Source organism: Podarcis vaucheri, assembly GCF_965113315.1.
Source record: "Podarcis vaucheri genome assembly, chromosome: Z".
NCBI classification, from domain to species: Eukaryota; Metazoa; Chordata; class Lepidosauria; order Squamata; family Lacertidae; genus Podarcis; species Podarcis vaucheri.
Genome location: NC_138758.1, coordinates 9,822,199 through 9,846,868, shown reverse-complemented (window position 1 = coordinate 9,846,868; position 24,670 = coordinate 9,822,199). Strand labels below are relative to the sequence as shown.

General features: G+C 45.0%; 1 protein-coding gene and 1 long non-coding RNA gene across 3 annotated transcripts in view; one reads left to right on the top strand and one right to left on the bottom strand.

Annotated features, from left to right (window-relative positions):
• Nucleotides 1–22,219, top strand: part of LOC309523492 — a 109,759-nt gene extending 87,540 nt beyond the window's left edge. The window contains exons 4-5 of the long non-coding RNA XR_014215406.1: nt 17,819–17,961; nt 20,605–22,219. This is a non-coding gene — a long non-coding RNA (uncharacterized lncRNA). The remainder of the gene's footprint in view (nt 1–17,818; nt 17,962–20,604) is intronic.
• GPR50 (G protein-coupled receptor 50) overlaps nt 1–24,670 on the bottom strand; it is a gene marked incomplete at its 5' end in the record, with an annotated part of 75,235 nt that overhangs the window by 9,737 nt on the left and 40,828 nt on the right. The gene's annotated exons all lie outside the window — the stretch shown is intronic.

Genomic DNA, 24,670 nt, shown 5'->3' with positions numbered 1-24,670 from the left:
AGAGATTGCGGGTGACAAGAAACCTTCGTAACAATATGGGAGAAAACCCCATTGACGTTTGCTCTGATTCAGCGGTAAATATTGTGTTTCCCTGGGAGAAAGCAACAAGACTGCATGAGCCCTAAGTCAGGTTGCTGGTGGATCTTGCCCACTGCTGGGTACCCCCCAACTGGCAGAAGCTCTCTAGAAGCAAGGACTAGAAAATCCTTCTGCTGCATAACTTAAGGCAGCCTTGCCCAGGAACACCACAATGTGTCTTATGTGCCTCATGATGGATTGATAGGGCAGGCAGACCTGCAGAGGCTGCAGACAATGAAAGGGAATGTAATTTTCTGAACTCTGAAAGTGTTAAAGGTTAGAAATGATGCTGTCACCTGAGTTCACAGTTACATTTCTCAACATATGAATTTTTCCTACTCAGCTGTGTTGCAAATCTTGCAGCATTCCCTCCCTCCCCCACCCAAAAAAAGTTCTTGCACTTAGAATTTGGAATCAAAGGATTACAGAATCATAGAGTTGGAAAGGACCCCGAGGGCCATCTAGTTCAACCCCTGCAATGCAGGAATATGCAGCTGCCCCATACAGGGAATGAGTCTTTCTTTCTCTGGTGTCTTCAGTGTTGCACTGGTAACATCTTATTGCCAGGGACACTTGGGAATGTTGTTTTATAGGGCTTCTAAGAGCTTAGTACAGGCATAGGCAAACTGCAGCCCTCCAGATGTTTGGAACTACAATTCTCATCATCCCTGACACTGGTCCTGTTAGCTAGGGATGATGGGAACTGTAGTCCCAAACATCTGGAGGGCTGGAGTTTGTCTATGCCTGGCTTAGTATTTGCAACAGGAATCTTAAGGCTTATCCACACTTCTGCTTCTCCCGTGCCTAGAAGGCATGGGATCAAGCAGTTTCCCACTTGTCCCTGCCACTTCCTTTGGGAAAACTGCTCTGTAGCACGGAATTGGAGCAAGCGTCAATCTGGGGGAAATCCGATTGATGCTTGCTCTGATTCAGCCTTAAGGAAGGGGTTTCCTGTTAAATAGAGGGAATGATGGATGAAGGACACAGCTCTGTTAGATTCACAACTCTTTATCACAGCAGTTAGAACTGCTCCTGGAGACAGACAGACTTGCATATGTATATGGCTGCTTTATATAATACTAAGTAACTTGTAACAATAACAACTCCCAACTAGCTAACCAATCAGTGAGCTGCAGTTCTCAGTCCTTCATCTGCATACTGGTGGACCTGAGTGAGAACTGCAGCTACTCTTATTACATTACATTTCCCCGGGGGAAGTGGCAGGACGAGCAGAAATCTGGATGAGCCCTCAGAGACCACATGCCCCAGGGCTCATTGTTCCTGAGCATTCACATTACAACATGCAACATGCAAGGAGCCTTGGAACATGTAATTCCCAGGGCGACTGTTGATCAGAGTGAGCACTCGCGTGCCCTGGGAAGATTGCATTTCCCAACGTCTGTGTGCTTGTGGTTCTACTAGAACAGCACTGAAGGCATTCAGGGGCAGGGGATGTTGTGAGTATTCCTAGTTACCACTGCCAGATGATAACTGGAAGGGAAAGAGAAGGGGGTGGGGCAACGTAAGTTTGGAACTGGCTAAGAAGTTTTTAGAACTGTTTTCCCAGAGGGTTTGCCCAACAGAAGTTAGATTCAACACACACACACACACACACACACACACACACACACACACGAGAAACTTCAGCTCATCACTGCTATGCAAGTTTAATATACTTAAATTCAGGCAAATAACCCCTTTCCTTGCAGGAGATTTCCATTGGGAACCCACCCATTTCAGGGTTGGGCCATCTCAACCGGAACAGCTCCCTCTAGGAAAAGTCACATGCATTTGGTGTAAAACCTAAGGTTATCTTGATCGAACACAGCTGCCTCTTGGACCAAAACCAGTATCTTCTCAAATCCCTTGGAACCACAAGTGTGACATCTATAACTGAAGACATAGGAAGAGGCACCAGCATCTTTGGGATCTCTAGGGACAAACAAGGCATTGCTAGGCTGGTAGCCATGCCCCCCCCCGCCGCCCAGTGGTGAGCAAGGGTCCCTTTATAGTAAGAAGCAAAGCAGCCCTGAGTGGAACTTCCTTTTCCCTATATGGCCTCAGGCCACTGATGTGGTTGGCTCCAGAGGCATTTGGGGGAGATGGAGATGGGAGGCAGCTGTATTTTCAGCCAGCACGTTTCTCTGTGGCATACACATTGCCCTGGTAAAAAGGTTTTTAAAAGGGGGGAGGGGGAGGAGATTGATAACCAGAATCAGCTCCCGGTGACCTCTCCTATGTTCATGGGTCTTGGCACCTGCCTGATCATGTCAGGTGCTGGCTCCAGGCCCGCAACAGATCCACTTCTCCTAGCCCTTGGTTCTCCCTGGTATGAGCCAGCAGAAGAAAACACTGTGTGGCATCATTGCGCTGAGACTTTCACATGTCTCTGGCAGCTCCTTGAGTGGGCAGGGAACTCATGCCATGTGTCTTTTTTTACTAGATGTTATGAAGAATATGTGGGGAGGAGATGTGGGGCTGCTGCTCTCAAGGGCAGCCACATAACCCTTGTATGGCTGTTACATATCATGCCTTGAACTCATTAGATATTATATATAAGCAGACAAATAGTAAAGATGTGTTACGGAAATTACGGGGGGGGGGGGCACATCTTTAAAGTTGTTAACAGTTACAAATATTATGCCTGAATGTATCCTTTCAACTTGACAGCTCAGGGGATATACCTAGCTTTATGAATCATATAAAATCAACCCCTTTGCCAAGTTCCTCCGTTCCAACACCATTTTGCCCTTGGAAAAGGGACTCTTTCCCTGTATACACACCTACTACCCCAGGAAATGCCCAGAGGTGACAATTGCTGGGCTCACTGTTCTCCAAGGGAAGCCTAATCCCATCACCAGGCCTGCCAAGGGGTCCAGACATGCAAAGGAAGTTCTATTGTACTTTGGGTGGTGGGACTTCAGAGGTGTTTGCCTATGCTAATCTTATACCTGGGTCTTGCCCTGACATGTCTGCTTATGCTAATCTTGTACCAAGGACTGGTTTGGACTTATTTGCCAAGGTTAAACTAGTGTAACCCCTGTCTACCCCTCCCCTTTTGTGACATGTCAGTGATGTGGCAATAATGTATCAATGATGCGAAACAAACTGTATTCTGGGATATGGTGGGAAACTTTTAAAAGTCATTGCCACCCTATCCTCAGGGCTCAAAATTCCTCCTTGAACCTGTTGCGCAATAAGCTTTGGTCTACAGCTATTTGTTGGTGGCTGGACTCCTTCCTTTATTCTGTAGGGACCTGTGGTCTCTGCCCGACCAGCTGGGTGACTGAGCAGCCTCACACCTAGATTTTCCCGTTACAGATGCATTGCCAATATTTGGCAAAAGCATGATGTTCAGATGAACCACTGAGGACTGGGATCATGGGAAGCTGCCATATACAGAGTCAGACTATTAGTCCATCCAGCTCATTATTATCTACACTAACTGGAAGCAGCTCTCCAGTGTTTCAGAAGGACATTCGCACCTGGCAATATTGGGGATTGAACCAGAGACCTTCTGCTTGCAAAACAAATGCTCTACCTGTTTTCCCCAAATTAAAAAAAAGGTAAAGGGACCCCTGACCATTAGGTCCAGTCATGACTGACTCTGGGGTTGCTGTGCTCATCTCGCTTTATTGGCCGAGGGAGCGTACAGCTTCCGGGTCATGTGGCCAGCATGACTAAGCTGCTTCTGGCGAACCAGAGCAGTGCACAGAAACGCCGTTTACCTTCCTGCTGGAGTGGTACCTATTTATCTACTTGCACTTTGACGTGCTTTTGAACTGCTAGGTTGGCAGGAGCAGGGACCGAGCAACAGGAGCTCACCCCATCGCAGGGATTCAAACCGCCGACCTTCTGATCGGCAAGTCCTAGGCTCTGTGGTTTAACCCACAGCGCCACCCATGTCCCTCTTCCCCAAATTAACAACCAATTAAATGAATTAGCAACCCACTTCTAATATTGTCTGCAGTCCAGCTTCTGTCTAGCTTAACCAAGCTATCACCCATCTTTCCTGCTCCACCAAGACAATTTTCCAAACCCCTGCAGAAAGTAGTAAGTCCTGCTCAGTTTTCAGCTGGATTTGTGACATTATGACATTCCAGCAAAGGAAATTGGAGACAGCTGCATCACCTCAAACACCAGGCTGGACTCAGATGAGTGAGCCAGCACATCTCTGCTACTAATTTCTGGCTATTCTCCTGTCAACCAGATTTTTCCAATCTCCAGTTTTGTATTATTTTGACAGCCATAAAATCTGAAAAAGGAACTGTGGTTTTCTAATCAGCTGTCAGTCAAAATAGGCCTTTTTTATTATATGCTGAGCTTTGCCAAAAGGACAGAAGGACCTATTTTGACATTTTATAATAGATTTGCATATTATTTCATTTGCAGAAGTATTCATAACAATTCTGAGGAGTCCTCATAAAAATCGGATTATTTATAGGTTTTCCTTTGCCGCTGAACGGAAAGCTACAACCATCCTTTATACAGAACATAGGAAGCGGCCTGATCCTGAGAACATTGGTCCATCCAGCTTAGTACTGGCAACACCCCACTTGAGCGGAATCAACTCATGCACCGTGGCACAAAATAAATAAATGAATGCATTCAAACACAGAAGTGGTGGGAGAGAGCTGAAAAGTGCTCGTGATTCGTAAGGAGACCCTCCCCAGAGCCTGAAGAGGATCTCAGCGAGCCAAAATTCAAGAAGTAAGGGTTTAAATTCCTTTTTAAAAAAACACTTATGGGCTCCAAAATGGCATGTGGGAGCTCTCACAACTGTGGCAGCTGTTGGGCAGGAAGCTGTATTGCTCAGACACATTGTTCCCTGTCCTTTCTGGCCATCTGAACCAAAGAGCATGGAGAGCAGCTAAAAAAGACAGGTGTTTAGAGGCTTTAGATGGTGCTCATTTTACTTATGCATGCAGAGGCCCACAACATAACCCCAACGAAAGCAGGGGGAGTTGCCTGTGCTGTCTAGACACGTCAGGGTTTCTGTTATGTACAGTCATACCTTGGTTTGAAGTGCTTCAGGTTGAGCGCTTTCGGGTTGCGCTCCGCAGCGACCCGGAAGTAATGAAGTGCTTTACTTCTGGGTTTCGCTGCTCGCACATGCGCAGATGGTCAAAATGACATCATGTGCATGCACAGAAGTGGCGAATTGTGACCCACACAGATGCACACACGCGGGTTGCGTTCACTTCTGGATGCGAACGGGGCTCCGGAACAGATCCTGTTCGTATCCAGAGGTACCACTGTATTAAGATTAGCTGTAGTTCTCACTCAGGGCCACCAGTATGCAAATGAAGGATTGAGAACTGTCACTCACTGATTGGTTAGCTAGTTGGGAGTTGTTACTGTTACAAGTTACTTAAAGCAGCCAGCTAGGCTGCAGTCAGTCTGACTCCATGAGCAGTTCTAACTGCTGTAATAAAGAGCTGTGAATCCAACACAGTTGTGTCCTTTGTCCATCTTTCCCACTATTTAACAGTTTCAGAAAGGGGTGTCTTCCAATCCTACGTGGATTGAAAGAAGAGGTCTTTTGCATGCAAAGAAGATAATCCACCACAGTTACACCCCATCTGTGCATCCCATCCCATCTCTATTACAAATATTTGTAATAACCATTTTTATCTTCAGAACAACTCAATAAATTAGATCTGTAAAAATCAGGGATGGATATGCTAATAGATCCATGAATCAGTCAAACAAAGTCCTCTTGAAATTTATACAAAAAATAATAATACACAAAACATAAGAATAAATATTGTCAGCTCACATTAACAATAAGAATAATCCATCAGCCATCACTGATATATATTAATATACACCATCCATCTGCTCTGTTAATAATAATAATAATTTTTTCATTGAAAAATTGCTTCCTATGAGGCATTCCAAAGCAATTTACATCTACAAAGATTACATACATAAAAGCAGTTAAAACAATTAAGAGTGGGAAATAGTGGGATACAATTCCAAATTAATACATGCCTCTAAAGCTGCCTAAACCACTAACAGCATCTGTGGTGGAGCATAAACCACCAAAGTGGCTCATTTCGCATAGAAATCCATTCCTAATCCATCCGTCCAAAACATTTAAGCACCTTTTTGTGTATGTTTGTATTTTAAAGGACTTTTCCCCACTTGGGAATAACTGGGAGGCCAAGGCAACACTATTTAGGATGGCAGGAACCCAACACAAACAAAATGAAGCCATTTTGCTCTGTTGAGTCCAAGAATTATGCAAACCAGACAGAGGTCTTTAATTTTAGCACAAAGCCATCCCAGAGTAGTACTGGGATGCATGTTCCACGTGCTTCTCATTCCCTTTTGGATCAGTTCTGGGATCAAGGGAGGCATAAGTATTGGGTAATGCTGAGCACCTGGAAAATATGCCTTATGAAGCAGTAATGGAAGTTAACCCATTGCCCGTGGTGGCTGGTGCCTATTTGGGGCCAGTGGGGCTGAATGCAGGGAGGCTAAGAGTATGCAGAGCCAGAGCTGACAGCAGGCCGATCCAGATACTTACAACAGAGAGAGGCTGTTCTGGTTTTGCTCCCATCTTCCTCTTGCCTGAGTTCTGCAAGGGCAACACTGAGACTAAAGAAGAAGTAGCAAATGCTATCACCCCTGAACTGGCTGTAAGTCAGGAGGAAGAGAGGTGGAGGCTGACTGAGTTTGTTGGGGGCAGTGCCTCATTTGCCCAAATGGACCAAGCCTCCACTGCGTATGGAGAAGCTCTTTAAGTTTAAAAGTCCTTTATGATTGCAGTGCAGAAGGATGTCAAAGACACCAGTCCGTCATCAGTGATGCTGCGGGCTGATGGAGAAGCTTCACAGGCATGAACAGAAACATTGGAGAAGCAGGTGAAACTGGGAAGAAGTAGTGATGGACAGTTCTCTATTTACCTCCTCATCCAAGAGGTTTTGGTGACAAGATGAATCACCGGTGCTTTTCATACTGCTTGCTGTCAGGTCCAACTCCAATGCAGTTAAGTATAGAGCTGGCTAAAATTTGGAAAACCAAACATTCCATCCAAATTGGGTTGGGGAGCATGGTGTAAGAATCAGTGGGAGCAACCCCACCCTTTGCTAATTCCAGAGGTTGTGGGAAATGTTTTTTTTTGGGGGGGCTTAATGGAGCTCTTCAAAGCTCCATCAAGGTAGCAGCTGCTATCTTAATGCCCCAGAATGCCCTATTTTGACAAGGAACTTGCAGGGCTGAGGGGCAGATGATGGTCACCACAGGGAAAAAAAAATGGCAGCCCCTGGGGGGTAACACCTGAGCCACTCTGGCCTATGAGCACAGCCTGCAGTTCTCTTCTTTGGTGCTGTTATGTATTCAGACTGGCTGCAGTTCTCACTTTGGGCCACTAGTATGCAAATGAAGGATTGAGAGTTGTTTTCACCTATTGGGTAGTTAATTGGAAATCGTTACTGTTACAAGTTACTGAGCATTATATAAGGCAGCCAGCTTCCCTGTTGTTCAGAGACTCAGAGCAGTGCTAACTACTGTAATATAATAATAATAATAATAATAATAATAATAATAATAATAATAATAATAATTTATTACGGCCATAGGCCCATACAGATAAAAACAAGACATAAATAACAGCTTGTGCACGTGGGAAAAAACAGCCGCTAAAACACTACTATAACAATAAAATACTATAAGATGGAATGGCATACTACGCCTTAATTAGCTTGTGGTGCTCCTTGGCAACGCTTTTGGGTAAGGACAGCGACCAGGAACCTAGCCACTTTCAGGGTCGTATGGGTATCCTTATCCTGCAAGATTTGGGCAAGGTGGAATTTTGGTGGGGTACCCTCTAGTTTCTGTATGATTGATCCCAACAAATTTGCCCGTGGCACCTTGAATAAGGGGCAAGTGAACATAATGTGCTGAAGCGACTCCGGCGTCTCCTTATCACATTCGCACATGGCGGAGGCTTGGCCCTTTGAGAATCTATGTCTCAGGACATTGGAGGGAAAAACGTTAAACCTCGCTTTGGTGAAGGCCAGCCTATGGGCAACAGTCGAAAGGGAGGAGAGGTATGATGGAACGCAGTAAGTTAAAGTGATACCAATGTTCTGGGGCGAACAAACACCTCCCCCCAGCATATAATTTCGCTGTAAATCGATGTCATCCAGTCTTTGGCGGATCAGTCTTTGAGCAGTGATTTGATCTAGTTTTAGGGAATCTAAGGGAGAGATTCCATAGCTCAGGAGTTTGAGTGCTAACTACTGTAATAAAGGGCTGTGTCTGTCGCCCATCTTTCTGACTATACAACAGGTGCAAAGGTTAAATTCCAGGTTTACAAGTGGGGCACTGCCTCACCAACCTCAGTCTGTGCTTAGTCACACCCCATCTGCCTGTTTCTTCCTTAAAACCACCCCAAGGGAGAGAGGAGGGGAGGCTGCTCCAGCCAGAGTCCACCAATTCCACCGGTGGGTGCAGAATAAGGTCTGTTTCTAACCAGCAGTTTGCAGGTGGCTGCGCCCTGGCCAGACGAGGAGAGCCAGCCGCTCCTGCATGGTGCCGGGATCTGTAAGTGGTTCAATGTGCGGATTGGGTTCGGCTTCCTCTCCAAGGCCACCAAGGAAGGCTGCCTCAGGTTAACGTGCCTTGTGTCAATGGGGGCAAATGCATTGGTTTATATTGTTGCCAGAAGAAAAGGGATGCTTCCCCAGAGTGTGTCCAAAGATTAAAATGCTACCCCTTCTAGTTTTGCATCCGTCTTAAAAATAAAATAAAATACAGTAGCATTGTTTCCCCCCTATTCCCTTCTTAGATATTTAGTATGTGTAAATATCTTATGTAAATCTTTCTGGCTTATTTCCAGTTTTCCTTTTTGATGATTGTTCACAAACTTGAGGGTGTGGGAAATAGCCAAAGCATGTGGTGGGCATTTGCACCAGAGGGGCATAGAGGGAGGCACCCTCTTTGCACCTTGCCACTTTCCCACATGAAAGCTGGTTAAGGGGGGGAATTTCCCCTATCTTCCTACAACCAATGAGAGAATTGGACTTCTAAAATAACAGTGATTTATCTGCAAGCCAAGAGGAACAATGTTCTGGGGGGGGGGAGGCGTTGATTGCAGCTTCTTCCACCCACTAGTTTGCAGAATTGTTTTGGAAATTCTTTAGGTCAGTCTCCCAGGCCTTTTTTTAAATGACAAGATGGTTTCTAAAACTCATCAGCTTGGTCTTGCAAATAAATCCCTGCTTGGAATTGGCAATATCATTACCATTTTAGACAGTGATGGACACTATGAATTAGGGCAAGCAGTGTGCATTGCAGTCAGCACCAAGTCAGCACTCAGGGTCACTGTGGAATAGGGAGCACTGAATATATTGGGGGTGGGAAGGGTGGGGGGATGACGACGACTTCTTGCGTGGCTCCATTATTGCGTACTAGGAGACAAAACGAACGTTAACTCCCATGTTTACTGCTAGCGACCAAAGCTTGTTTTGTGTCAAACTCTTTGACTTTTTATGAAGCAGGTGGGTGGATGGGTGGGAGAGGGTGGGGATGAGAGGGTGACTGTGTGGGGTTCTTTTTAAAAGGGGGGAGGGTCATGTCTGATCTGCAGGACTCTTCAAGCAAGCAGCTATCCTGCTGATTATGTCTGGTGGCGACGTCAAAAATCCCCACGACTGCATTCCCCTCCTCTTCACTATTTTCATTTTTGTACCAGTTTTGGAAAACGATGGAAACAAATAAAGAATATGGATTATTATTTTTAAAAAGGGGGCAGCCCTTTACTGTCAGTTTCCTCCTCCTCCTTAGTCTCTGTTTTGCCCCTGTAGAACACAGCAGGGAGCACAACGGGGGCAAAACTAGAATGAGCCCGTTCCGCCTGCCATTGGTCCACCTACCAGGGGGCTCCCTGTCTTCTGGCCCTTCAAGTCCCAGTATGCACCAGTCAGCAGCCACAGTCTCACACATCACTTGGGATTCCTCTCCGAGGAGCTGCTTGCAGATTTGAGCCTTGGCACCTGCACAGCATGCTGGTGGAAGACCTCATTCCCTGACAACTCCCTTGCAGATGGCAGAAGGTCATTCAGCAAATGAAAACCCCCAACATTCCTGCCTCAAAGGTAAAGGGACCCCTGACCATTAGGTCCAGTCATGACCAATTCTGGGGTTGCGGTGCTCATCTTCCTTTATTGGCTGAGGGAGCCGGCATACAGCTTCCGGGTCATGTGGCCAGCATGACCAAGCCGCTTCTGGCGAACCAGAGCAGCGCACGGAAACGCCGTTTACCTTCCCGCCTGAGCGGTACCTATTTATCTACTTGCCCTTTGATGTGCTTTCGAACTGCTAGGTGGGCAGGAGCAGGGACCGAGCAATGGGAGCTCACCCCGCCATGGGGATTCAAACCGCCGACCTTCTGATCGGCAAGTCCTAGTCTCTGTGGCCACCCACGTCCCACATTCCTGCCTTAGCTACCAGAAAGTGGTAGGTGATGGCTTATTAGGGCAGAAGGCAATGGCAGCTTTTCCCACCCAAGCCATTACTAGTGGTCAAAGCCTTCTAGAGCATTTGCTCACACACACACAACCCAATGTATCTCCATGGCTGGGAATGAGAAGCTTTTGGGTCATTAGGTAGGACAGAAGAATTTCCTGCAAGTGAGAGATGGGTTAAGTATTCAGGGGCCCTGTGTTGCCTTTCTGATATCTGTTTCTCATATTACAATAAGTGTCAAGAGCCATGCCAGTGACACACACACATAGCTTGACTACTGCTGCTGCTGCACATGTGCTTCACACATGAAAGATCTACACAGCCTAATTTCAGATGTCTTGCTTCATGTGTTGCAAGGATCAGCAGTGGGTGTGAATGTGGACAGTAACAAAGTGGTGGCTGCCAGGGCTCCATGGAAAGTGCTGTGTTCCCGAAACGCTGGTGGGGGTTCCTCTCCTGCTCCACAGAAAGTTGGAAAGTAAATATGCTGGTGGCAATCCAGTGTGTGTGTGTGTGTGTGTGTGTGTGTGAGGCCAGGACCGCCATAGCAAAAAGGAATGGGGGAGTTCTTCACAACAGTCCCCAAAGCATTTGAAGGAGGAGACCAAGGTCCCTGAGGAGCCAGGATGCAGTGGGATAGGAAAGCGCAGAAGAAAGGCTTGTCCCTTGTCTTCTCATCCTGCTGAAGACAAATCATCTTCTGAAGGTGATCAGATGCCTTGCCCAGGCATAGGCAAACTCGGCCCTCCAGATGTTTTGGGACTACAACTCCCATGATCCCTAGCTAACAAGACCAGTGGTCAGGGATGATGGGAATTGTAGTCCCAAACCATCTGGAGGGCTGAGCTTGCCTATGCCTGGCCTTGCCTCTTCTTCTGACAGATCTTACCATGCTCAATGTCTGTGGCAGCTTTGGGTGAAAATCTGTACACATTACATGTGTTTGCGTACAGGTTTCTGAAAGCCTAGCATGACGTGTCGCTTACTAAAATAAACTAAAACTTGAATGACTACAGTGGTGCCCCGCAAGACGAATGCCTCGCAAGACAGAAAACTCGCTAGACGAAAGAGTTTTCCGTTTTGGAGGTGCTTCGCAAAACAAATTTCCTATGTTCTTGCTTCGCAAGATGACAATGTCTTGCGAGTTCCTGCTGGTTTTTTTTCTTCCTTCCCCCCTTTTTTCTAAGCTAATACTGTAGCGCTAATCTGCTAATCTGTCAATGGGCTTGCTTCGCAAGACGAAAAAACCGCTAGACGAAGAGAATCACAGAACGGATTCATTTCGTCTTGCGAGGCACCACTGTATAAGGCAAAACTAATATATTTCCTGGGAGCTTAGCTACCAATCAAGCATTGCAGTGTTGAGTAAGTAGTAATAATGGGGTCTGGTGTTAAGTGGCGTGGTCTACTTCTTTCTGAACTCCTTAAAGTTCTGTGCCAGGTGACTGTATTACCTTTTTTTAAAAAAGAAAGAAAGAAACAAACAAACAAACAAACAAACCTGTATTTGTATTTTGATGCAATTCATTAGCTTGAGAGCCAGTGTGGTGTAGTGGTTAAGAGCGGTAGACTCGTGATCTGGGGAACCGGGTTCGCGTCTCCGCTCCTCCACATGCAGCTGCTGGGTGACCTTGGGCCAGTCACACTTCTTTGAAGTCTCTCAGCCCCACTCACCTCACAGAGTGTTTGTTGTGGGGGAGGAAGGGAAAGGAGATTGTTAGCCGCTTTGAGACTCCTGAAGGGGAGTGAAAGGCGGGATATCAAATCCAAACTCTTCTTCTTCTTCTTGAGTGACATGTCTTGGACTTTCTCTCTGAGAGTTAGAGAAGGGTGAAACTGAAACTCGAGTTATTTAAACTGGGAACACCCAAAAGCATAATTTGTAATAAAATAACTTGCAAATTGAAGAGAGAGAAAACCCCAATTAGCATCAGTGATGGCTGGTGCTCATTGAGACTGGTAGGGTGGGAGGCAGAGAGGCCAATGAGAGGTGGAACAAGCTCCTGCTAGTTTTGTCTCCATCCTCCTTCCTGCTGTGTTCTGTAAGATGAAGAAAGAGGAAACTGACTGGAGCTTCTTCTGGTGTGTATCTTATTTATACATATTTGAACACTGACATTTTAATGTGATTTTATTTCATGTTTTAATTCTGGATGTGTTGATTTTAATGCTTGGTTTTTATACATTACAATTGATTTTTATTCACATGTAAGCCACTTAGAGCAGGCACCCCCAAACTCCAGCTGCTTTGGGACTACAACTCCCATCATCCCTAGCTAACAGGACCAGTGGTCAGGGATGATGGGAATTGTAGTCCCAAAACAGCTGGAGGGCCGAGTTTGGGGGTGCCTGACTTAGAGACTTATTTTGGCATTGGGTGGTGTATACATTTACTCACCACCACCACTACCACCAAACTAATTTGGAAGAAAGACTGGCCACCACAGGAAGCAGGACCTTTTTTATTCTACCCCTTGAGCTCTAGAGTGTTCACTTATATCCTTGTTAAATAGCCTTTTACAGATCTTCTCCCCATTCATACATTCAATACATGGAGCAGAAGGTCAGATGATCCTACCATCTGACCATGAACTCACCTACATTAGTAAAAAAAACAGTGTTTTGAATGCAGTATAAACATACAGATGGCGCTGGAGAGCAAAAGAAATTCTTCGCTATTTTTCATAGCGTTTTCCTCCTTTTATTATAATGATTTAACTTCTGACTTATTTATAGCATTTTTTCTCCTGTGGGTAGATATAGCCCACGTTGCATTCAGCATAAGGTCTAAAAATGTGTGGAAATTGTGGGTGAGACTTTTATGAACACTGGAAGAGTTTGGCTTCTGAGTTAGAACAAAAACCCATCTAGCCGACCATCCCGTTCTCATAATGGCCAACCAGATGCAGGACTCAAGTACAATTGGTCTCTCCTCTTCTTGTTCCTCACCAAGTGGAATTCAGATGCGTTCATTAGCCGCAATCTTGCTCCTCCTCCATGCATTCAGTCAGCCTTTGGGAAGATGGTTTGAAAAGATGTACTGGTGTTTTGCAAACAAGTGAATTTCATTCTGTGCCCTTCTGCATTTGTGAGTTTGCACCGCTTCTCGTATTCATCATCTACAACTGGTCTTGCTTATTTTTGTTGTGTAAGAGTTTTTTTAAAGCAGGCTTTAGGGGTTTTTGCTATTTATATATTGATTCTAAATTGTTTGTATGTAATTGATTTAATTACATCCTACTTTGATAGCACAGCACTGAAAAACAATATATGCATTCTGTAAGCATATTAGTACTGTAGTTACAAGTGAATAAAGTGCAGGCACAGGGTGGGCAGAGGAGTCAATAAAGTTTTTCACATGCCAGTGACTTTGTTAGACTAACATGCAAGGGCAGGACAGACAGTATTCTCCACATTTGAAGCATGGGATAAAACAGTCTGTAACAGACCAAGTTATGAGACCAGGTTAGCAAGAGCTTCTCTCTATCTCACTCTGCAAGTGGGAAAGCCCAGTCTAACTCACTTTACCTCCAGCTTGTTTCCAAGCTCACATGAGAAGCTGAGCTTGGGAACATACCTTCAGGAACTGAGAATGGAATCCTTTTTAGGGATCAGCCAGTCAGTCATGCAGAGTAAGCCCCCGGCTTTGATTCTGGTTTCCCTTTCTGAGTACAGTAACTCAATCTTCCGCCAAGGTTCTTATTGTCCAGTGAAGAAGAGAAGCAAAGTTTGCTGGGAAAGCTGTATCCTTCCCTTGCTCTTAAGCATCCTCTTTTTTTTCTTTTTTCTTTTTTGAAGTGGCAACAACCATTAAATAAGAAAACTGCCCACCCCCTACTTTCCCTGCACATAAACAGTCTACCCAGAATCTTAGGCTGCCTGTTAAGCCTTTTCTGCCAGTCATGGATTAATGTTCCTTGGAAGAGAAGGGTTCTCATGTGCTTGGAGCTGTGTTTTGAAGCAAGGAAAGCTGGATTGAATCAAGGAATGTCACTCTTGCATGCACTCCAATCTCCAAGCAGTGAGATACTTTTGAGGTGCCTGCACAGACCTGAGGTTGGGTTTCCTTGGAATGCAGGTTACCGGAGACTACTGTGTCATTGGCGATATATGGTTTTACTTACACACATATGCAGACTGAGTGTAAGATGGCTCATGGCATTAATGCTCCAGCAGACCCTGCTTCTCTACTGGGTTTCTAGGGGTCCCCAAAGTTATAGCTTTGGTTTCAGCACAGAAAGCAGGTCAAGCCTCTCTGGGCTCCTTCAGACGCCATTTGCATTGTGCACTCATCTTCAAACATATGAAGGCTGGCAACATTAACCCCGCTGTGTGGGAATCCCTTGCAAGACAACCACAGTGCCTGAAGACAAGGCAGGTTGTGTATCCACAACAGAGGAGAAATGACTGCTGGGAGGAACACAGAGAGGAGAAACGCCATGGTGCATCTGCAGCAACACAGCCACACACCTTCATCTGCCCCAGCTGCAGCAAAACATGTCTCTCCCGTATTGGTCTCCACAGGCATAACAGGCACTGTAACCTTCCAACAGTTTGACTTCACCCCTGAAGACACCCTCTCTTCCATTGCCTCCCAAGACAGACAGATGCCAACATCTTGACTTATGCTCCTGATGGTATAAAGGTGGTTACATGCAATCTGGCTTTCAATGCCATTTGCACCTGCAAAAGGTTTGGGCTAGACATACTGCTTTGCTTCCAACTGGTGCACGTCCTCTTGCTGAACTCCTGCAAGCATTTACACCAGACTGATCCTTGGCTGACTCTGCTACACCTTATAGGACTGCATCGCCTCTTGCCATGGAAGGTGGCAGAGAGGCCTTTCTCCTTTCTTCTGGAAGCATCTCAAGCAAGTAGTCTCTATGACAACACAGTTTTTCTCGGTCAACTCTTTTTAGTCCCTCAAAGAGGTACATGATAGGCTTAGCTACATCCATTAACTTAACAAAGGCTGCATTTACACAACATTTTTTTTCTAGACTCAAATGGGATCAAGTGCTTGTTTTTTCCATGTAATCCACATATAACCAAGATCTATTGCATACTTTTTTGCCCCTGAAAAGTGCTTCTTGAGAAATTGGCTTCATGCCTAAAATAAAAGCTCGCTGCATATTGATTCTCCTTTACCCTACAGCAGAGGTTTTCAAACCTTTTGAGTCTACGGCTCCCTACATTCTTTCTGCACTCAATGTGAGGAGGCAGTCCTGTGGGACTCTGGAGCCTAGTTATATCACCCCTTGCCTACAGAGCTGGCAGCCTCCCACCCACCCTTTTAGAGTTCCCCCAGCCTCCTCTCCCCTCTCCTTGGGAGTCCTCTAGGCAACCGCTGCCACCACCCCTGCCCCAAAGAGAGGTGCCTCCTCACACTGCCCCACAGCGGCCTGGGAAGAAAATGCCCCAGCCTTAGTGGCCCAACAGAGACTGGCCAAAGATGACTGTGAGGCCAGCACCTTACCTTGGGAGGCAGCAGTGGCAACAGCGGGCACTGCCGGGCCTGCATGGCAGACTGTCTCCCCTTCAGCACCAGGCACTCAGCTGCCAGGCAGGCCTTGCACACAGCAAGCACAAGAAAGGCCAGTGCAGTGCCTGCCTGCCTGGCCTCCCACTTGTCTGTCCATTCCCAACAGCAAGGGCTGGAGGACTAGCTGGCTGGGCTCCCTCTTCTGCTTGGTTGCTTGCTTGCTTGCTTACCCATCTCCTGGCAACCAGCACCCTCTGGCCAGCCCCAGAGGCATCAATCGCCTGGGGAGCTTATAGCCGGTGCTGCTGCAACAAATAGTTGTGCAAGCCTTTGGAAAGCAGAGACACAAGAGGGCATCAGAGGAGGGAGGGAAAGAAAAGGAGAGAGATGGAGGATAATTTGCCCGTGGCACCCCTGACCATTTTTCAAGGCACCCCGGCACACTGGTTGAAAACCACTGCCCTACCATATGACCATGAAAAAAAACAAGCAAAAACAGATTTAGGCTGTCTTAGCAATGTAGGGGTGTATCTTCAACTACAGTCATGACTTTCTTCTTCATTCACCTGGGCTGTATGTAGGGAGGAAAAGACATGGATAACCTAATCATTGGAGACTGAGTACTTGCTTTTTTCTATGTAGTCCACACACGAGGTTTACTGCATATTTTTTGCCCCTGAAAAGTGCAGCAAGAAAAACTAGTTGCATTATAAAAATAAATGCGCACTGCCAATTAATTCTGCATTGCCCTGTACTCAGGGTATTTTCCCTCAGCCGGAGCTCATCAGAGCTCAGCGACGGCACCTGTCAGGTGGGCACTATTGCCATTCTAAGAGAAGAAGGGAGAAGTTCACAGTGAGCTCCGGCTCCTCTTTTTCTAGAAAAGTAGCACTGGCTGTACCATCTCTGTTTGAAAACACGTGTACCTACACCTGCCCAATGATGTGGGAGGGCACACCTCAAGACTGCAATTACCACTTCTTTCTTCATTCACCTGGGCAGGGAGGGAAACGTATGGGAAACGTAATCAGAGACATATCAAGTAACCACACACAACCTTGTGGATGAACGATTCTGGGTTGAGGAAAAACTACATTTTGGTGCTACAGACAGGTTAGTGTGTATGAAGCCCAAGAGACGGGTTTGACCACTTGAACAGTTCCTTCAACATTTTACAGGTATAAAACTACAGAGGGGACCCAAAGGTAACGTCTAAACCAACCAACCTCTCACCCCATCCTATAATGTAATGATATCTTGCTTTCGATGCAAACTCTCTTCAAAAGAATCAATAGCCAACAAGGCAGATGAAGCTGGAGGAAGAGACAAACAAGCAACAAGCTTCAGCAATGATTTCTCCTTGTGCACAAAAAATTGTGCCCAATTTTTTCTCTTGAATAAGAAGATGGTGAGATAAAGCCAACAAACTCAAATAAAGCTGGCAAGGATGAAGGTGCTTCTAAAGACACCTGTGCTAACAAGGACTCCTAAGTCTGCTAATTCCATAGCTTCGCTCAGTTATATTTGCTCAGCCAAAGCTGTGTGCTATTAAGAATGGAAGAGTGTTTTCTGCTGCTTCTCTGCAAGTTCCACAGATCTACTTTTGCCTGTGTTGGAGGTGTAGAAGGCAGGTGATTCTGATGCTATCTCTGCACCAGGTACAACTCTGTCATTACATTATTCCTCTTGCAGAGATGCTGCAGAGCTGAGGGTGCTTTTTGCACCTCTTTCCCCAACTCAAAACTGTCCTGAAACAGGATCCCTGTGTCTTTTCCCCTGCAGAGTGAAAAGCAACCTGGAGATGGTGACTTTGAACAGAAGATAAGCGGGAAAGGAGGATATGCAGCTCATGGCAGTCCTCTGAAACAAGGAGCTCCACGCAACGGCTTTTCAACTGAAAACCAAACAAAAAAGCATCCCTCCAGGTTTGCCAGTTCCTGGTTTTCAGAATAGGCTGCTTGATTTGAACTGACTATCTATTACAGTGGTGCCCCGCAAGACGAATGCCTCGCAAGACGGAAAACCTGCTAGACGAAAGAGTTTTCTGTTTTGGAGGTGCTTCGCAAAACAAATCTCCTATGGGCTTGCTTCGCAAGACGAAAATGTATTGCGAGTTCCTGTGGGGTTTTTTTCCTCCCCCCCTTTTTCTAAGCCACTAAGCCGCTTATCAGCTGATCCGACAAGCCGCTAAAAGCCGCTAATAGCGCTAATCCGCTAATCCTTCAATGGGCTTGCTTCGCAAGACGAAAAAACCGCTAGACGAAGAGAATCACAGAACGGATTCTTTTCGTCTTGCGAGGCACCACTGTACCAGATACAGGAAAGTGGGTCCCCACCCGCTCTGCAGGTTTTCCCTCAAAAAGTTTATAGGGCATATCTTTACCAAAAAATCATGCAAACAAGACTGTCCTTGTAATAACAGAGAGATGGAATCAGCAGCACTTTAAAAAAAAACTGGATTTTTTTATCCTGGGGTGATGAGAGAGGCAGAGAAACTGTGATAATACTCCATTAAACAGACCATCCCAGGCCCGTCTTCAGAGTCTCTGATCGTTTTATTGGAGAGCTCTGGTTTTTTAACAGGTAAGTTGCAAAAATTATCACTGTTTCCATTAATCTATTATTGCTTTCTGAGGTCCCCCCCTTCCCCTCCCCTCTGTATTTTGCATCCTATAACTTTTTATTTCTGGTCAGTGGGCTGTAAATTATTAACATTTAGTTTGAGGTTCAGAGGGGCAGGGCTGTAAGCAGAGAGAGCATTTCTAAATCTCCCGTGTGTCATTTAGTTTGGTTCTCATCTATCAGAAGTTTGGGAAATCTTTGTTCAAGCCATTCCAGATCATTGGTTATAAAACTGGGTGTAGAACTCTAAAAAAAGAAAAAAAGGGGTAGGGGTGGGGAAGGATATTTTAAAACTCATTTTAACCATGGTAATGGCAACACCCTTGCCTGTCCCAAAAGCCTAACTACTTTCCAGTCCTAGGAGAAAACATTTCTCAGAACACAAAGTCTTCATTATAACAGATGAGCATGCATTGGCTGCCAGCGCGAGACAATCCAATTAAGAGTTCTTTACTTTGCAGCGTCACTTGGAAAGTTAACATGCATAAGTGTAATTCTGGGGGGCTGCCTGGCATACCAGATTATAGCATTTCATCTTATTTAATGATACTCAGAATTCAGCTAGGCAGACTCCTTCAACACATCCATTAAGTTTTGATGGACTGAGCCCTGTGGTTTCATAAATGGCAACAGGCCCAAACTCTCACTTAAGCAAGCTTTGTTTAATGGTTTTTAAAAAATAAATAAATAAGAAAACCACTTCCTTACAAAATGTATAACCCACCTGGAAGGAATAGCAGTAACTCTCAGTCATTGCCATTGCCAGGCTGTTAACAGCTGCCAGCAAACAAATAACACTGCGCAAACGGCACAGTGTTTACGAAGCCATCTAAAATGGTGTGGGGAACCAGATCCAGTCACCAGGCAAGATCCTTATCTCCACCACCACACACCCCACAGGTGGGTGGAGCTTATTGATCATTGGGTCTTGTGTGGCTGTGGCTGGTAGGGCAGAAAACAGGGAGCCCAAACAGTAGCTGGAGCCAAACTCAACAACAGGCAGAGCCAACTAATTCACGTTTTGCACCATTCTCCTCCCTACTGAGTTCTGCAAGGGACAACAGTGAGACTAGAGAGGAGGAAACTGACAGTTTCCCAAAAAAGGGGGAACTGCTCTGGAAACTGTGGTTCAGTGAGGGGAATAGGGAGTCTCCTAACAATGCTCAGCATCTTCAACCAGCTACAGTTCCCGGGGTTCTTAGGGAGATGCCATGGCTGTTTAAAGTGGTACGATACTGCTTTAAATGTGTGGTGCAGATGAGATCTAGATTATGCAAGGAAAGAGACCTCAGACAATTTACTCAATTTACATAATATATAAATTGGTGGCTATAGAACTTCTACATTCATTTAAACTGCCTGGATGTAAAATGTGTTTTTTCCCCTTTCTTTAGGATTGTTTAAATTTCTGCAAGTGCACCCAGTTTAACTTGGTAGAGCAAGTTCTGAAACTGATTGCAGTTCAAAAATGTGACACCTTGTTAAAAACACACAGATATACACACACACACTTTTCCTCATGCCAAGTCAACTACAAAATTCATAAAATACCAGGTGGCACCAAATAAGCTTATCTCACAATAAATCTGTTAAGTATTTAAGGTGCCACAAGACTTCACTGCGGGATTTTTTCCAAAGCACACACACAACCAAAACCTTACTGGACCAAATTTTAATAACTGTTCTCTTACATTCCCTTCTCTTTATGGGATTTGCTCTCAGTTCACAGAGGGACACAGTCATCTGGCTGACATCACTGCCAGTCCAATAAAGTGAAGATATACAACCCACAACAGCAAGAAATATCTCTCTTGATGTTGTTGCTTACATATTTCTGCCCTTCAAATTTGGCTCTTGTCCTTCCATCAACACTGCAATGCTTTCAGCAATTATTACTTAGACATTGTTTTGTTTCTTGAAGTGTTTTGTTTTTTAAATATGCTTAGGAAAAGCACCAGCGCATTCATCCAAGCAAGATGCCGCAGCAGTTGAAAGCAGCAAGCCAAGCATCTCTTTGGAACTGGCAACCAAGAAGCTAAAGGCAATGGAACAAACTGTTTTCATTGACACTCAGCCAATGACTTAAACGGAGGACACCCCCCCCAAAAGAATAACAGATACCCACCAGACACTGAAAAGCAAGGCATGAGTCTCAGAGGGCACAGCTTGCCAACATGCTATCATCAACCTGTGTCTTTTGGCTCTGCTAGAATATAGCCTTTATTAGGACTGCTGCTGAACACTGCCCAAAACATTGATTTGCCAGTAATTAGTTCATCCAGATAATGCAGAACAGGGAACTTGTGGCTCTCCAGATATTGTTGAAGTACAACTCCCGTTGTTAGAGGGAAGGGCGTAGTGGAATGTTGGACTGGGATCAGGGAGATACACACATAAATCCCTCCTTAGCCACAAATCTTACTGTGTGACTTTGGGCTTGTCGCTCTCTCTTCCTCTGTCATAGCCTAACTCACAGGGCCGGTGTAAGGATAGAATTAGCAGAGGGAACATGGTTAAAGGCTGCAGCCCATGCTTATTATCTGTATCTTTTGATGGTAATGTAGAAGCACCTTCTAAAGACTTGATTAGGTTTATGCTTGTGGCAACAAATTAAATGATGGTGCAGCAATGGGAAAAGGCTTGCAGTTCCAAATATCTAGAACTGGTGCCCCAAACTTCGGGATTTAGCAATAAAGGAGAAACTGACATGTCACCTTAGAAACCCAAAGGAAACAGATTCATTTTGAACACCTTGGTATTATTACTTCTTTCATTAATCAGGAAGAGAGTGAGACACAATTCCCAGTCACGTATATACAGATTTAGGACTCAAAAAGTTCAAATGTGTAACTGCAGTCTGGAGTCAGGAGGTGCTACTTTTAAGGACGGTCCCCAAGATGACCTAAACGTCAGAGAAATGCAAACTATATTTGTGGGTGTGAGTGTGTCCTCACCAGCCACTGGGATGTTATCCTAGGATGTTATCCTGCACTGTTATATATGGATTTACATTTTAGGTGTGTTTTATGCTGGTTGTGTTATCTTGGAGTATTATTTATCTCTCAGAATAGTATTTTTTTATTTTATTTTATTTTATTTTATTGAGTTGGGACATGAATACCTTGAACTCATGGGAGGAATCACAAAATTATGAATGTAATAAATAAGTGTGCAAAGTCCAGGTGAGGCTGAGGTCCATGGAAGTGAACAGCAGTCACAGGGGGGCAGGTTGGGCTTCAAATGGCCACAACCTATATGACTACTCTAACTAACAGTTGCTTGCAAAGAGTGACCAAGCCTGAAGCAGCAGCTTATATTGAAGGGGAAACTATGGGAAAACTTTCTACATGTAGAACTCCAAACCATAATTTGTGTTCCAAGTAAAGCATGGTTTATGCAGTCTCTCTCTTCACTGACTTCGCTATGAATCTCAGTAACCTAGAACAGCTGGAAGAGCATCTCAAACCATGGTTTTGTTGGTTCAGCTTAGTGCCAAACTACAGTTAGCTGAAACTGTGATTTGCAGACAAGCCTCAAACAAACTATGGTTTCAGGTCCTGATTTGGTGGGCTCAGATGATAGCATTATTCAAGATACCCTGGCAAATTATTGTTTGGCATTAAGTCTGAACTGGATTCCATATTCCACAAAAAGGCAGCACGGCTGTAAACCCTGAAGTCTGAAGAAGCAGCTGTTGCCTTCTACACATTTATCCAATATGCTACCTTGTAAACTTTCAGCTCATTGCAGATTTTGTCCCCACCCCACCCCAGCCTGCAAGTTGATTCAAACAAATTGATTTATTCATGGGTCAAGCCACCGTTCTGTCTGTTAAAGTATTCCCCATAAATTCTCTTGGTTTATTGTACTGCTAGGTCATCGCTATAAAAGAGCTCATCTCATTTTAGACAGAAGCTTTCAAAACCATGTATTATTCAGAATTAATAAGCTCATTATGCCACTCTCAGTCCATGTGATCACTGGCTAGAATTTTTTTTGGAAGAATGATGGGATCGTCATGGTGCTATTGCAATAGATGGGGATCATTTTACAAGGAAGCATTTCCGTTTCGAAATGACAACCAGGCAGACAGGATGCATGTGTGCCAGATTCTATGCAGGCTCAAGCATCAACGCTTTTTGCATTTAGTAAAACCTAAGTTAAGGACATGATTCTGTTTCCAAACACCCCATTTAACACCCAAAATCCTATGAAGTGGATTCAGCTGAGGGAGTGACTGTTAAGTTGTGGGTGAACATATCAGACGACACAGTGATTCTTCAAACAGCTCTTGTTTATTCACAGGCCAGAACAGCACTGAACTGAAGGGTTCAGTCAGCCTGCTTATATAGAGCTCCAGTACAACGTAACTGTAACAATTTTCTAAAACTATCCAATCACTGAACGTCACTTTCGATACCTTATTTGCATAACTACAGTATCCCCCTGCTGGCCCAGGGTGAGAACTTCAGTACATAACAGTGACTGGCTCCTCAATCCTAGACTAACCACTCTGTCGCACTGGGCCTCATATTGACATGTCCTGACACATTCACAAGACCAGCCACCAGGCCAGAAATGCCAGCACAAAATTTAACACATGGTAACGTAACACTTCACTGAGGGCAAGTGCAGTTTTATGCTTAGGAGGATGAATATGGATTCAAACCTTCAAGCCTCCATCACTGAACCTTGCCCTCTTCCAGATTCTACGGAGCTTTATCTTATATGTGTGCATCCCCTTTCTTATGAGTATCCCAGCACAGAATTTAATTTGCACACAAAGGACTGTGACTTTATTTTTATAGAAAGCAGAGATTTTCCTACGATCACCCACTGAGATTTGTTCTATGATCCCAAGTGCTAAGAGACAATCAAAATGTCAGTCGCTGGCAATATCATTTTACACAGGGAATGCCCACTTTCCTAGAACAGCAGTCCAAATCCAGAAGGCCCCTGCAGTTTAACGGCAATAAATCAAATTGGATTCTGGCCTCATTGAATCCACCATCTATCAGCAATCCTGATAGAGGACAGAGAGCCATCCAGGGTACAATCAAGGTGTGCTTTTTCATCCTGCTACTGGTAGAGAGTTGGGGAGGATTCAACAATGACAACAGAGAAGGCAATTACTAGGAAGATGACTTAAAAGGAGTGTGTGTGTGTGTGTGTGTGTGTGTGTACGTGTGTGTGTGTGTGTGTGTGTGTGTGTGTGTGTGTGTGTGTGTGTAGTCTTCCTATTAAGGCATAGTCCTACTTTGGTATTAAGCAATACATGGAAATGATGTGAAACCAAAAATAACCCAACCCCCTGCCTTTCTCCAAACAATAAAATCATAATATTAGTCAAACTGAAGATCTTTATCCATGTGTGTGAGAGAGAGAAAAAGAGGGAGGGAGTGAGGGAGAGTGATACTAATAGAATCCTAATCCCCTAATTATATATATACTCGGGGATTTCCACACATTTCTTTGAAAATGCTCAGGCAGACTCATGTCTATAGCAGAGTATTCACTCACGTTGTGCTAATTTAAGCACGTTCTGTTTCCACTCACTTGTGGCAAGAAGAATTTTTCAACTTCCATGCCATCAATATTAAGCATTTTGTACAGCCCAGTTCCCAGGAATGGTGATTCAAGCTTGATAATTTCAAGATTCAATTGTTTCAATGCACTGCTATGTGGGGCTGCCCTTGGACCTGGTGCAGAGGTTCCATCTGGTGCAAAACATGGCAGCTACCGAGACACTATCACCAGTGCTTAAGAGCTTTCACTGGCTGCCTCCGGACCATGCAGGCTAGGGGAGAAACCAATTACACTTGCCCCGGGCCTCAGAGAGCTAAGCAACCAGGGGGCCCTGCCAGGAACCTGCCAGACTATGCTGTCATGCCAAGAATGCCCCATGCCTCCCAGCTGACCAGAGACTTAATGGGCAAAATGGGCATGGGCAAAATGGCCATGCTTATCCATATGCACTGCAAGCCTTTGATAGTAAAATCTGGACCTGCATTA